At 52.0% G+C, this 12,673-nt stretch overlaps 4 non-coding genes and 4 pseudogenes across 4 annotated transcripts; all 8 read right to left on the bottom strand.

The window, feature by feature from the left end:
* Positions 1-369: 369 nt before the first annotated feature.
* On the bottom strand, positions 370-484 carry LOC132812863 (5S ribosomal RNA; annotated as a pseudogene).
* Positions 485-2,014: 1,530 nt separating this feature from the next.
* Positions 2,015-2,129, bottom strand: LOC132812862 (5S ribosomal RNA; annotated as a pseudogene).
* Positions 2,130-3,663: 1,534 nt separating this feature from the next.
* Positions 3,664-3,782, bottom strand: LOC132812857 (5S ribosomal RNA). Its single transcript, XR_009643814.1, has one exon. It is a non-coding gene; the product is annotated as a 5S ribosomal RNA (ribosomal RNA).
* Positions 3,783-5,309: 1,527 nt separating this feature from the next.
* On the bottom strand, positions 5,310-5,428 carry LOC132812858 (5S ribosomal RNA). The gene has a single exon (XR_009643815.1). It is a non-coding gene; the product is annotated as a 5S ribosomal RNA (ribosomal RNA).
* A 1,536-nt stretch (positions 5,429-6,964) lies between these two features.
* LOC132812864 (5S ribosomal RNA) lies at positions 6,965-7,074 on the bottom strand (annotated as a pseudogene).
* A 1,514-nt stretch (positions 7,075-8,588) lies between these two features.
* Positions 8,589-8,707, bottom strand: LOC132812860 (5S ribosomal RNA). Its single transcript, XR_009643817.1, has one exon. It is a non-coding gene; the product is annotated as a 5S ribosomal RNA (ribosomal RNA).
* A 1,510-nt stretch (positions 8,708-10,217) lies between these two features.
* On the bottom strand, positions 10,218-10,335 carry LOC132812859 (5S ribosomal RNA). The gene has a single exon (XR_009643816.1). It is a non-coding gene; the product is annotated as a 5S ribosomal RNA (ribosomal RNA).
* A 1,517-nt stretch (positions 10,336-11,852) lies between these two features.
* LOC132812861 (5S ribosomal RNA) lies at positions 11,853-11,968 on the bottom strand (annotated as a pseudogene).
* Between the last annotated feature and the right edge of the window lie 705 nt (positions 11,969-12,673).

Here is a 12,673-nt window from a genome sequence, read left to right on the forward strand (position 1 = left end):
GATAGTGGAATCAAGGGTTACGGAGATAAGGCAGGAACAGGATACTGATTAAGGATGATCAGCCATGATCATATTGAATGGTGGTGCAGGCTCGAAAGGCAGAATGGCCAACTCCTGCACCTATTGTCCTCCTTTCCTGACTGCCACCCGCAGACAGCGTGCAGCCCCAATCCCTTTCTTTCCGTCTTTCTCGCTGATTTCGGCAGCGCTCCGCTCTCCTCCCCTCCCTGTCTGGTGCCTGCAGGCGACTGATGGCCGCACAGCAGCAGCAGCAGCAGCAGCAGCAGCAGCAAAAATAACCTGCCGCTCCATTGCGTGGCACAACACAAGTGCAGAGGGGTGACTTGAGCAGCCCCTGCTGGCGGAAAAAGCCTACTGCACCTGGTATTCCCAGGCGGTCTCCCATCCAAGTACTAACCAGGCCTGAGTCTGCTTAGCTTCCGAGATCAGACAGATCGTTTTTCAGACTAGTATGGCCGTAGGCACCGGCCCCTTCCTTTTCTCCCTACTTCAAGGCGTGCTGGCCAGCCACATTTTCTTTGCTGCTCTTTCTCTTTATCCCCTTTGTTTTTTTTTTCTCTTTTCTCTTTGCTCTTCCTCCTCTGTGCGTGCTTCCCTCCCTCCGTCCCTCCAGCTGCCTTTCAGCCAGCCCTTGCCCACCAGGCTCCTGTAGTCTCCCACATCCCCACGCAGGCCAACTGCAAGCCCTCCCCCTGCTTCATCAGGCTGCAGCCTGCATTCTCTCATCCTTCCGCACTCCTCCACGCCTCCCTTTCCCAATGGCAGGCAGTGGCCAGGGGGGTACCGCAGGGATCACTACTGGCACCGCAGCTTTTTACCATATATCTTAACCATCTACAAGATGCTATTAGCCATAACATTAGCAAATTTGCTGATGATACTAAGCTGGCTGGCAGGGTGAAATGTCATCAGGATGTTAGCAGATTACAGGGTGACCTGGACAAGTTAGGTGAGTGGCCAGATGCAATTTAATGTGGATAAATCAATGGTTACCCACTTTGGTGGAAGGCAGATTACTACCTAAATGGAATCAATTTAGGTCAAGGGGCAGGACAGAGAGATCTGGGGGTTCCTGTACACCACTCAATGAAGGTAAGCATGCAGGTACAGCAGGTAGTGAAGAAGGCTAATAGCATGCTGGCCTTCATAACAAGAGGGATGGAGTATAGAAGCAAAGAGGTTCTTTTGCAGCTGTACAGGGCCCTGGTGAGACCACACCTGGAGTACTGTGTGCAGTTCTGCTCTCCAGATTTGATTCTGGCTATTGAGGGAATGCAGCGTAGGTTCACCAGGTCAATTCCTGGACTGGCGGGATTACCTTACACTGAAAGACTGGAGCGACTGGGCTTGTGTGTACCCTCGAGTTTAGAAGACTGAGAGGGGATCTGATTGAGACATTTCAGATCATCAAAGGATTGGACACTCTGGCGGCAGGAAACATGTTTCCGCTGCTGGGTGAGTGCCGAAACAGAGGACACTGCTTAAAAATACGGGGTAGACCATTTAGGACAGAGATGAGGAGAAACTTCTTCACCCAGAGAGTGGTGGCTGTGTGGAATGCTCTGCCCCAGAGGGCAGTGGAGGCCCAGTCTCTGGATTCATTTAAGAAAGAGTTGCATAGAGCTCTCAAGGATAGTGGAATCAAGGGTTACGGAGATAAGGCAGGAACAGGATACTGATTAAGGATGATCAGCCATGATCATATTGAATGGTGGTGCAGGCTCGAAAGGCAGAATGGCCAACTCCTGCACCTATTGTCCTCCTTTCCTGACTGCCACCCGCAGACAGCGTGCAGCCCCAATCCCTTTCTTTCCGTCTTTCTCGCTGATTTCGGCAGCGCTCCGCTCTCCTCCCCTCCCTGTCTGGTGCCTGCAGGCGACTGATGGCCGGCACAGCAGCAGCAGCAGCAGCAGCAGCAAATAACCTGCCGCTCCATTGCGTGGCACAACACAAGTGCAGAGGGGTGACTTGAGCAGCCCCTGCTGGCGGAAAAAGCCTACTGCACCTGGTATTCCCAGGCGGTCTCCCATCCAAGTACTAACCAGGCCTGAGTCTGCTTAGCTTCCGAGATCAGACATCGGCGTTTTCAGACTAGTATGGCCGTAGGCACCGGCCCCTTCCTTTTCTCCCTACTTCAAGGCGTGCTGGCCAGCCACATTTTCTTTGCTGCTCTTTCTCTTTATCCCCTTTGTTTTTTTTTTCTCTTTTCTCTTTGCTCTTCCTCCTCTGTGCGTGCTTCCCTCCCTCCGTCCCTCCAGCTGCCTTTCAGCCAGCCCTTGCCCACCAGGCTCCTGTAGTCTCCACATCCCCACGCAGGCCAACTGCAAGCCCTCCCCCTGCTTCATCAGGCTGCAGCCTGCATTCTCTCATCCTTCCGCACTCCTCCACGCCTCCCTTTCCCAATGGCAGGCAGTGGCCAGGGGGGTACCGCAGGGATCACTACTGGCACCGCAGCTTTTTACCATATATCTTAACCATCTACAAGATGCTATTAGCCATAACATTAGCAAATTTGCTGATGATACTAAGCTGGCTGGCAGGGTGAAATGTCATCAGGATGTTAGCAGATTACAGGGTGACCTGGACAAGTTAGGTGAGTGGCCAGATGCAATTTAATGTGGATAAATCAATGGTTACCCACTTTGGTGGAAGGCAGATTTACTACCTAAATGGAATCAATTTAGGTCAAGGGGCAGGACAGAGAGATCTGGGGGTTCCTGTACACCACTCAATGAAGGTAAGCATGCAGGTACAGCAGGTAGTGAAGAAGGCTAATAGCATGCTGGCCTTCATAACAAGAGGGATGGAGTATAGAAGCAAAGAGGTTCTTTTGCAGCTGTACAGGGCCCTGGTGAGACCACACCTGGAGTACTGTGTGCAGTTCTGCTCTCCAGATTTGATTCTGGCTATTGAGGGAATGCAGCGTAGGTTCACCAGGTCAATTCCTGGACTGGCGGGATTACCTTACACTGAAAGACTGGAGCGACTGGGCTTGTGTGTACCCTCGAGTTTAGAAGACTGAGAGGGGATCTGATTGAGACATTTCAGATCATCAAAGGATTGGACACTCTGGCGGCAGGAAACATGTTTCCGCTGCTGGGTGAGTGCCGAAACAGAGGACACTGCTTAAAAATACGGGGTAGACCATTTAGGACAGAGATGAGGAGAAACTTCTTCACCCAGAGAGTGGTGGCTGTGTGGAATGCTCTGCCCAGAGGGCAGTGGAGGCCCAGTCTCTGGATTCATTTAAGAAAGAGTTGCATAGAGCTCTCAAGGATAGTGGAATCAAGGGTTACGGAGATAAGGCAGGAACAGGATACTGATTAAGGATGATCAGCCATGATCATATTGAATGGTGGTGCAGGCTCGAAAGGCAGAATGGCCAACTCCTGCACCTATTGTCCTCCTTTCCTGACTGCCACCCGCAGACAGCGTGCAGCCCCAATCCCTTTCTTTCCGTCTTTCTCGCTGATTTCGGCAGCGCTCCGCTCTCCTCCCCTCCCTGTCTGGTGCCTGCAGGCGACTGATGGCCGGCACAGCAGCAGCAGCAGCAGCAGCAGCAGCAAAAATAACCTGCCGCTCCATTGCGTGGCACAACACAAGTGCAGAGGGGTGACTTGAGCAGCCCCTGCTGGCGGAAAAAGCCTACTGCACCTGGTATTCCCAGGCGGTCTCCCATCCAAGTACTAACCAGGCCTGAGTCTGCTTAGCTTCCGAGATCAGACGAGATCGGGCGTTTTCAGACTAGTATGGCCGTAGGCACCGGCCCCTTCCTTTTCTCCCTACTTCAAGGCGTGCTGGCCAGCCACATTTTCTTTGCTGCTCTTTCTCTTTATCCCCTTTGTTTTTTTTTTCTCTTTTCTCTTTGCTCTTCCTCCTCTGTGCGTGCTTCCCTCCCTCCGTCCCTCCAGCTGCCTTTCAGCCAGCCCTTGCCCACCAGGCTCCTGTAGTCTCCCACATCCCCACGCAGGCCAACTGCAAGCCCTCCCCCTGCTTCATCAGGCTGCAGCCTGCATTCTCTCATCCTTCCGCACTCCTCCACGCCTCCCTTTCCCAATGGCAGGCAGTGGCCAGGGGGGTACCGCAGGGATCACTACTGGCACCGCAGCTTTTTACCATATATCTTAACCATCTACAAGATGCTATTAGCCATAACATTAGCAAATTTGCTGATGATACTAAGCTGGCTGGCAGGGTGAAATGTCATCAGGATGTTAGCAGATTACAGGGTGACCTGGACAAGTTAGGTGAGTGGCCAGATGCAATTTAATGTGGATAAATCAATGGTTACCCACTTTGGTGGAAGGCAGATTACTACCTAAATGGAATCAATTTAGGTCAAGGGGCAGGACAGAGAGATCTGGGGGTTCCTGTACACCACTCAATGAAGGTAAGCATGCAGGTACAGCAGGTAGTGAAGAAGGCTAATAGCATGCTGGCCTTCATAACAAGAGGGATGGAGTATAGAAGCAAAGAGGTTCTTTTGCAGCTGTACAGGGCCCTGGTGAGACCACACCTGGAGTACTGTGTGCAGTTCTGCTCTCCAGATTTGATTCTGGCTATTGAGGGAATGCAGCGTAGGTTCACCAGGTCAATTCCTGGACTGGCGGGATTACCTTACACTGAAAGACTGGAGCGACTGGGCTTGTGTGTACCCTCGAGTTTAGAAGACTGAGAGGGGATCTGATTGAGACATTTCAGATCATCAAAGGATTGGACACTCTGGCGGCAGGAAACATGTTTCCGCTGCTGGGTGAGTGCCGAAACAGAGGACACTGCTTAAAAATACGGGGTAGACCATTTAGGACAGAGATGAGGAGAAACTTCTTCACCAGAGAGTGGTGGCTGTGTGGAATGCTCTGCCCCAGAGGCAGTGGAGGCCCAGTCTCTGGATTCATTTAAGAAAGAGTTGCATAGAGCTCTCAAGGATAGTGGAATCAAGGGTTACGGAGATAAGGCAGGAACAGGATACTGATTAAGGATGATCAGCCATGATCATATTGAATGGTGGTGCAGGCTCGAAAGGCAGAATGGCCAACTCCTGCACCTATTGTCCTCCTTTCCTGACTGCCACCCGCAGACAGCGTGCAGCCCCAATCCCTTTCTTTCCGTCTTTCTCGCTGATTTCGGCAGCGCTCCGCTCTCCTCCCCTCCCTGTCTGGTGCCTGCAGGCGACTGATGGCCGGCACAGCAGCAGCAGCAGCAGCAGCAAAAAATAACCTGCCGCTCCATTGCGTGGCACAACACAAGTGCAGAGGGTGACTTGAGCAGCCCCTGCTGGCGGAAAAAGCCTACTGCACCTGGTATTCCCAGGCGGTCTCCCATCCAAGTACTAACCAGGCCTGAGTCTGCTTAGCTTCCGAGATCAGACGAGATCGGGCGTTTTCAGACTAGTATGGCCGTAGGCACGGCCCCTTCCTTTTCTCCCTACTTCAAGGCGTGCTGGCCAGCCACATTTTCTTTGCTGCTCTTTCTCTTTATCCCCTTTGTTTTTTTTTTCTCTTTTCTCTTTGCTCTTCCTCCTCTGTGCGTGCTTCCCTCCCTCCGTCCCTCCAGCTGCCTTTCAGCCAGCCCTTGCCCACCAGGCTCCTGTAGTCTCCCACATCCCCACGCAGGCCAACTGCAAGCCCTCCCCCTGCTTCATCAGGCTGCAGCCTGCATTCTCTCAACCTTCCGCACTCCTCCACGCCTCCCTCCCAATGGCAGGCAGTGGCCAGGGGGGTACCGCAGGGAACACTACTGGCACCGCAGCTTTTTACCATATATCTTAACCATCTACAAGATGCTATTAGCCATAACATTAGCAAATTTGCTGATGATACTAAGCTGGCTGGCAGGGTGAAATGTCATCAGGATGTTAGCAGATTACAGGGTGACCTGGACAAGTTAGGTGAGTGGCCAGATGCAATTTAATGTGGATAAATCAATGGTTACCCACTTTGGTGAAGGCAGATTACTACCTAAATGGAATCAATTTAGGTCAAGGGGCAGGACAGAGAGATCTGGGGGTTCCTGTACACCACTCAATGAAGGTAAGCATGCAGGTACAGCAGGTAGTGAAGAAGGCTAATAGCATGCTGGCCTTCATAACAAGAGGGATGGAGTATAGAAGCAAAGAGGTTCTTTTGCAGCTGTACAGGGCCCTGGTGAGACCACACCTGGAGTACTGTGTGCAGTTCTGCTCTCCAGATTTGATTCTGGCTATTGAGGGAATGCAGCGTAGGTTCACCAGGTCAATTCCTGGACTGGCGGGATTACCTTACACTGAAAGACTGGAGCGACTGGGCTTGTGTGTACCCTCGAGTTTAGAAGACTGAGAGGGGATCTGATTGAGACATTTCAGATCATCAAAGGATTGGACACTCTGGCGGCAGGAAACATGTTTCCGCTGCTGGGTGAGTGCCGAAACAGAGGACACTGCTTAAAAATACGGGGTAGACCATTTAGGACAGAGATGAGGAGAAACTTCTTCACCCAGAGAGTGGTGGCTGTGTGGAATGCTCTGCCCCAGAGGGCAGTGGAGGCCCAGTCTCTGGATTCATTTAAGAAAGAGTTGCATAGAGCTCTCAAGGATAGTGGAATCAAGGGTTACGGAGATAAGGCAGGAACAGGATACTGATTAAGGATGATCAGCCATGATCATATTGAATGGTGGTGCAGGCTCGAAAGGCAGAATGGCCAACTCCTGCACCTATTGTCCTCCTTTCCTGACTGCCACCCGCAGACAGCGTGCAGCCCCAATCCCTTTCTTTCCGTCTTTCTCGCTGATTTCGGCAGCGCTCCGCTCTCCTCCCCTCCCTGTCTGGTGCCTGCAGGCGACTGATGGCCGGCACAGCAGCAGCAGCAGCAGCAGCAGCAGCAGCAAAAAAATAACCTGCCGCTCCATTGCGTGGCACAACACAAGTGCAGAGGGGTGACTTGAGCAGCCCCTGCTGGCGGAAAAAGCCTACTGCACCTGGTATTCCCAGGCGGTCTCCCATCCAAGTACTAACCAGGCCTGAGTCTGCTTAGCTTCGAGATCGAGACGGTTTTCAGACTAGTATGGCCGTAGGCACCGGCCCTTCCTTTTCTCCCTACTTCAAGGCGTGCTGGCCAGCCACATTTTCTTTGCTGCTCTTTCTCTTTATCCCCTTTGTTTTTTTTTTCTCTTTTCTCTTTGCTCTTCCTCCTCTGTGCGTGCTTCCCTCCCTCCGTCCCTCCAGCTGCCTTTCAGCCAGCCCTTGCCCACCAGGCTCCTGTAGTCTCCCACATCCCCACGCAGGCCAACTGCAAGCCCTCCCCCTGCTTCATCAGGCTGCAGCCTGCATTCTCTCATCCTTCCGCACTCCTCCACGCCTCCCTTTCCCAATGGCAGGCAGTGGCCAGGGGGGTACCGCAGGGATCACTACTGGCACCGCAGCTTTTTACCATATATCTTAACCATCTACAAGATGCTATTAGCCATAACATTAGCAAATTTGCTGATGATACTAAGCTGGCTGGCAGGGTGAAATGTCATCAGGATGTTAGCAGATTACAGGGTGACCTGGACAAGTTAGGTGAGTGGCCAGATGCAATTTAATGTGGATAAATCAATGGTTACCCACTTTGGTGAAGGCAGATTACTACCTAAATGGAATCAATTTAGGTCAAGGGGCAGGACAGAGAGATCTGGGGGTTCCTGTACACCACTCAATGAAGGTAAGCATGCAGGTACAGCAGGTAGTGAAGAAGGCTAATAGCATGCTGGCCTTCATAACAAGAGGGATGGAGTATAGAAGCAAAGAGGTTCTTTTGCAGCTGTACAGGGCCCTGGTGAGACCACACTGGAGTACTGTGTGCAGTTCTGCTCTCCAGATTTGATTCTGGCTATTGAGGGAATGCAGCGTAGGTTCACCAGGTCAATTCCTGGACTGGCGGGATTACCTTACACTGAAAGACTGGAGCGACTGGGCTTGTGTGTACCCTCGAGTTTAGAAGACTGAGAGGGATCTGATTGAGACATTTCAGATCATCAAAGGATTGGACACTCTGGCGGCAGGAAACATGTTTCCGCTGCTGGGTGAGTGCCGAAACAGAGGACACTGCTTAAAAATACGGGGTAGACCATTTAGGACAGAGATGAGGAGAAACTTCTTCACCCAGAGAGTGGTGGCTGTGTGGAATGCTCTGCCCAGAGGGCAGTGGAGGCCAGTCTCTGGATTCATTTAAGAAAGAGTTGCATAGAGCTCTCAAGGATAGTGGAATCAAGGGTTACGGAGATAAGGCAGGAACAGGATACTGATTAAGGATGATCAGCCATGATCATATTGAATGGTGGTGCAGGCTCGAAAGGCAGAATGGCCAACTCCTGCACCTATTGTCCTCCTTTCCTGACTGCCACCCGCAGACAGCGTGCAGCCCCAATCCCTTTCTTTCCGTCTTTCTCGCTGATTTCGGCAGCGCTCCGCTCTCCTCCCCTCCCTGTCTGGTGCCTGCAGGCGACTGATGGGGCACAGCAGCAGCAGCAGCAAAAATAACTGCCGCTCCATTGCGTGGCACAACACAAGTGCAGAGGGGTGACTTGAGCAGCCCTGCTGGCGGGAAAAAGCCTACTGCACTGGTATTCCCAGGCGGTCTCCCATCCAAAGTACTAACCAGGCCTGAGTCTGCTTAGCTTCCGAGATCAGACGAGATCGGGCGTTTTCAGACTAGTATGGCCGTAGGCACGGCCCCTTCCTTTTCTCCCTACTTCAAGGCGTGCTGGCCAGCCACATTTTCTTTGCTGCTCTTTCTCTTTATCCCTTTGTTTTTTTTTTCTCTTTTCTCTTTGCTCTTCTCCTCTGTGCGTGCTTCCCTCCCTCCGTCCTCCAGCTGCCTTTCAGCCAGCCCTTGCCCCCCAGGCTCCTGTAGTCTCCCACATCCCACGCAGGCCAACTGCAAGCCCTCCCCTGCTTCATCAGGCTGCAGCCTGCATTCTCTCATCCTTCCGCACTCCTCCACGCCTCCCTTTCCCAATGGCAGGCAGTGGCCAGGGGGTACCGCAGGGATCACTACTGGCACCGCAGCTTTTTACCATATATCTTAACCATCTACAAGATGCTATTAGCCATAACATTAGCAAATTTGCTGATGATACTAAGCTGGCTGGCAGGGTGAAATGTCATCAGGATGTTAGCAGATTACAGGGTGACCTGGACAAGTTAGGTGAGTGGCCCGATGCAATTTAATGTGGATAAATCAATGGTTACCACTTTGGTGGAAGGCAGATTACTACCTAAATGGAATCAATTTAGGTCAAGGGGCAGGACAGAGAGATCTGGGGGTTCCTGTACACCACTCAATGAAGGTAAGCATGCAGGTACAGCAGGTAGTGAAGAAGGCTAATAGCATGCTGGCCTTCATAACAAGAGGGATGGAGTATAGAAGCAAAGAGGTTCTTTTGCAGCTGTACAGGGCCCTGGTGAGACCACACCTGGAGTACTGTGTGCAGTTCTGCTCTCCAGATTTGATTTGGCTATTGAGGGAATGCAGCGTAGGTTCACCAGGTCAATTCCTGGACTGGCGGGATTACTTACACTGAAAGACTGGAGCGACTGGGCTTGTGTGTACCCTCGAGTTTAGAAGACTGAGAGGGGATCTGTTTGAGACATTTCAGATCATCAAAGGATTGGACACTCTGGCGGCAGGAAACATGTTTCCGCTGCTGGGGTGAGTGCCGAAACAGAGGACACTGCTTTAAAATACGGGGTAGACCATTTAGGACAGAGATGAGGAGAAACTTCTTCACCCAGAGAGTGGTGGCTGTGTGGAATGCTCTGCCCCAGAGGGCAGTGGAGGCCCAGTCTCTGGATTCATTTAAGAAAGAGTTGCATAGAGCTCTCAAGGATAGTGGACTCAAGGGTTACGGAGATAAGGCAGGAACAGGATACTGATTAAGGATGATCAGCCATGATCATATTGAATGGTGGTGCAGGCTCGAAAGGCAGAATGGCCAACTCCTGCACCTATTGTCCTCCTTTCCTGACTGCCACCGCAGACAGCGTGCAGCCCCAATCCTTTCTTTCCGTCTTTCTCGCTGATTTCGGCAGCGCTCGCTCTCCTCCCCTCCCTGTCTGGTGCCTGCAGGCGACTGATGGCCGGCACAGCAGCAGCAGCAGCAAAAATAACCTGCCGCTCCATTGCGTGGCACAACACAAGTGCAGAGGGGTGACTTGAGCAGCCCTGCTGGCGGAAAAAGCCTACTGCACCTGGTATTCCAGGCGGTCTCCCATCCAAGTACTAACCAGGCCTGAGTCTGCTTAGCTTCCGAGATCAGACGAGATCGGGCGTTTTCAGACTAGTATGGCCGTAGGCACGGCCCCTTCCTTTTCTCCCTACTTCAAGGCGTGCTGGCCAGCCACATTTCTTTGCTGCTCTTTCTCTTTATCCCCTTTGTTTTTTATTTTTCTCTTTTCTCTTTGCTCTTCTCCTCTGTGCGTGCTTCCCTCCCTCCGTCCTCCAGCTGCCTTTCAGCCAGCCCTTGCCCACCAGGCTCCTGTAGTCTCCCACATCCCACGCAGGCCAACTGCAAGCCCTCCCCCTGCTTCATCAGGCTGCAGCCTGCATTCTCTCATCCTTCCGCACTCCTCCACGCCTCCCTTTCCAATGGCAGGCAGTGGCCAGGGGGGGTACCGCAGGGATCACTACTGGCACCGCAGCTTTTTACCATATATCTTAACCATCTACAAGATGCTATTAGCCATAACATTAGCAAATTTGCTGATGATACTAAGCTGGCTGGCAGGGTGAAATGTCATCAGGATGTTAGCAGATTACAGGGTGACCTGGACAAGTTAGGTGAGTGGCCAGATGCAATTTAATGTGGATAAATCACTGGTTACCCACTTTGGTGCAAGGCAGATTACTACCTAAATGGAATCAATTTAGGTCAAGGGGCAGGACAGAGAGATCTGGGGGTTCCTGTACCACTCAATGAAGGTAAGCATGCAGCTACAGCAGGTAGTGAAGAAGGCTAATAGCATGCTGGCCTTCATAACAAGAGGGATGGAGTATAGAAGCAAAGAGGTTCTTTTGCAGCTGTACAGGGCCCTGGTGAGACCACACCTGGAGTACTGTGTGCAGTTCTGCTCTCCAGATTTGATTCTGGCTATTGAGGGAATGCAGCGTAGGTTCACCAGGTCAATTCCTGGACTGGCGGGATTACCTTACACTGAAAGACTGGAGCGACTGGGCTTGTGAGTACCCTCGAGTTTAGAAGACTGAGAGGGGATCTGATTGAGACATTTCAGATCATCAAAGGATTGGACACTCTGGCGGCAGGAACATGTTTCCGCTGCTGGGTGAGTGCCGAAACAGAGGACACTGCTTAAAAAATACGGGGTAGACCATTTAGGACAGAGATGAGGAGAAACGTCTTCCCCCAGAGAGTGGTGGCTGTGTGGAATGCTCTGCCCAGAGGGCAGTGGAGGCCCAGTCTCTGGATTCATTTAAGAAAGAGTTGCATAGAGCTCTCAAGGATAGTGGAATCAAGGGTTACGGAGATAAGGCAGGAACAGGATACTGATTAAGGATGATCAGCCATGATCATATTGAATGGTGGTGCAGGCTCGAAAGGCAGAATGGCCAACTCCTGCACCTATTGTCCTCCTTTCCTGACTGCCACCCGCAGACAGCGTGCAGCCCCAATCCCTTTCTTTCCGTCTTTCTCGCTGATTTCGGCAGCGCTCCGCTCTCCTCCCCTCCCTGTCTGGTGCCTGCAGGCGACTGATGGCCGGCACAGCAGCAGCAGCAGCAAAATAACCTGCCGCTCCATTGCGTGGCACAACACAAGTGCAGAGGGGTGACTTGAGCAGCCCCTGCTGGCGGAAAAAAGCCTACTGCACCTGGTATTCCCAGGCGGTCTCCATCCAAGTACTAACCAGGCCTGAGTCTGCTTAGCTCCGAGATCAGACGAGATCGGCGTTTTCAGACTAGTATGGCCGTAGGCACCGGCCCCCTTCCTTTCTCCCTACTTCAAGGCGTGCTGGCCAGCCACATTTTCTTTGCTGCTCTTTCTCTTTATCCCCTTTGTTTTTTTTTCTCTTTTCTCTTGCCTCTTCCTCCTCTGTGCGTGCTTCCCTCCCTCCGTCCCTCAGCTGCCTTTCAGCCAGCCCTTGCCCACCAGGCTCCTGTAGTCTCCACATCCCCACGCAGGCCAACTGCAAGCCCTCCCCCTGCTTCATCAGGCTGCAGCCTGCATCTCTCATCCTTCCGCACTCCTCCACGCCTCCCTTTCCCAATGGCAGGCAGTGGCCAGGGGGGTACCGCAGGGATCACTACTGGCACCGCAGCTTTTGACCATATATCTTAACCATCTACAAGATGCTATTAGCCATAACATTAGCAAATTTGCGATGATACTAAGCTGGCTGGCAGGGTGAAATGTCATCAGGTTGTTAGCAGATTACAGGGTGACCTGGACAAGTTAGGTGAGTGGCCAGATGCAATTTAATGTGGATAAATCAATGGTTACCCACTTTGGTGGAAGGCAGATTACTACCTAATGGAATCAATTTAGCTCAAGGGGCAGGACAGAGAGATCTGGGGGTTCCTGTACACCACTCAATGAAGGTAAGCATGCAGCTACAGCAGGTAGTGAAGAAGGCTAATAGATGCTGGCCTTCATAACAAGAGGGATGGAGTATAGAAGCAA

This window comes from Hemiscyllium ocellatum, unplaced genomic scaffold (genome assembly GCF_020745735.1).
Source record: "Hemiscyllium ocellatum isolate sHemOce1 unplaced genomic scaffold, sHemOce1.pat.X.cur. scaffold_3059_pat_ctg1, whole genome shotgun sequence".
Lineage (NCBI taxonomy): Eukaryota > Metazoa > Chordata > Chondrichthyes > Orectolobiformes > Hemiscylliidae > Hemiscyllium > Hemiscyllium ocellatum.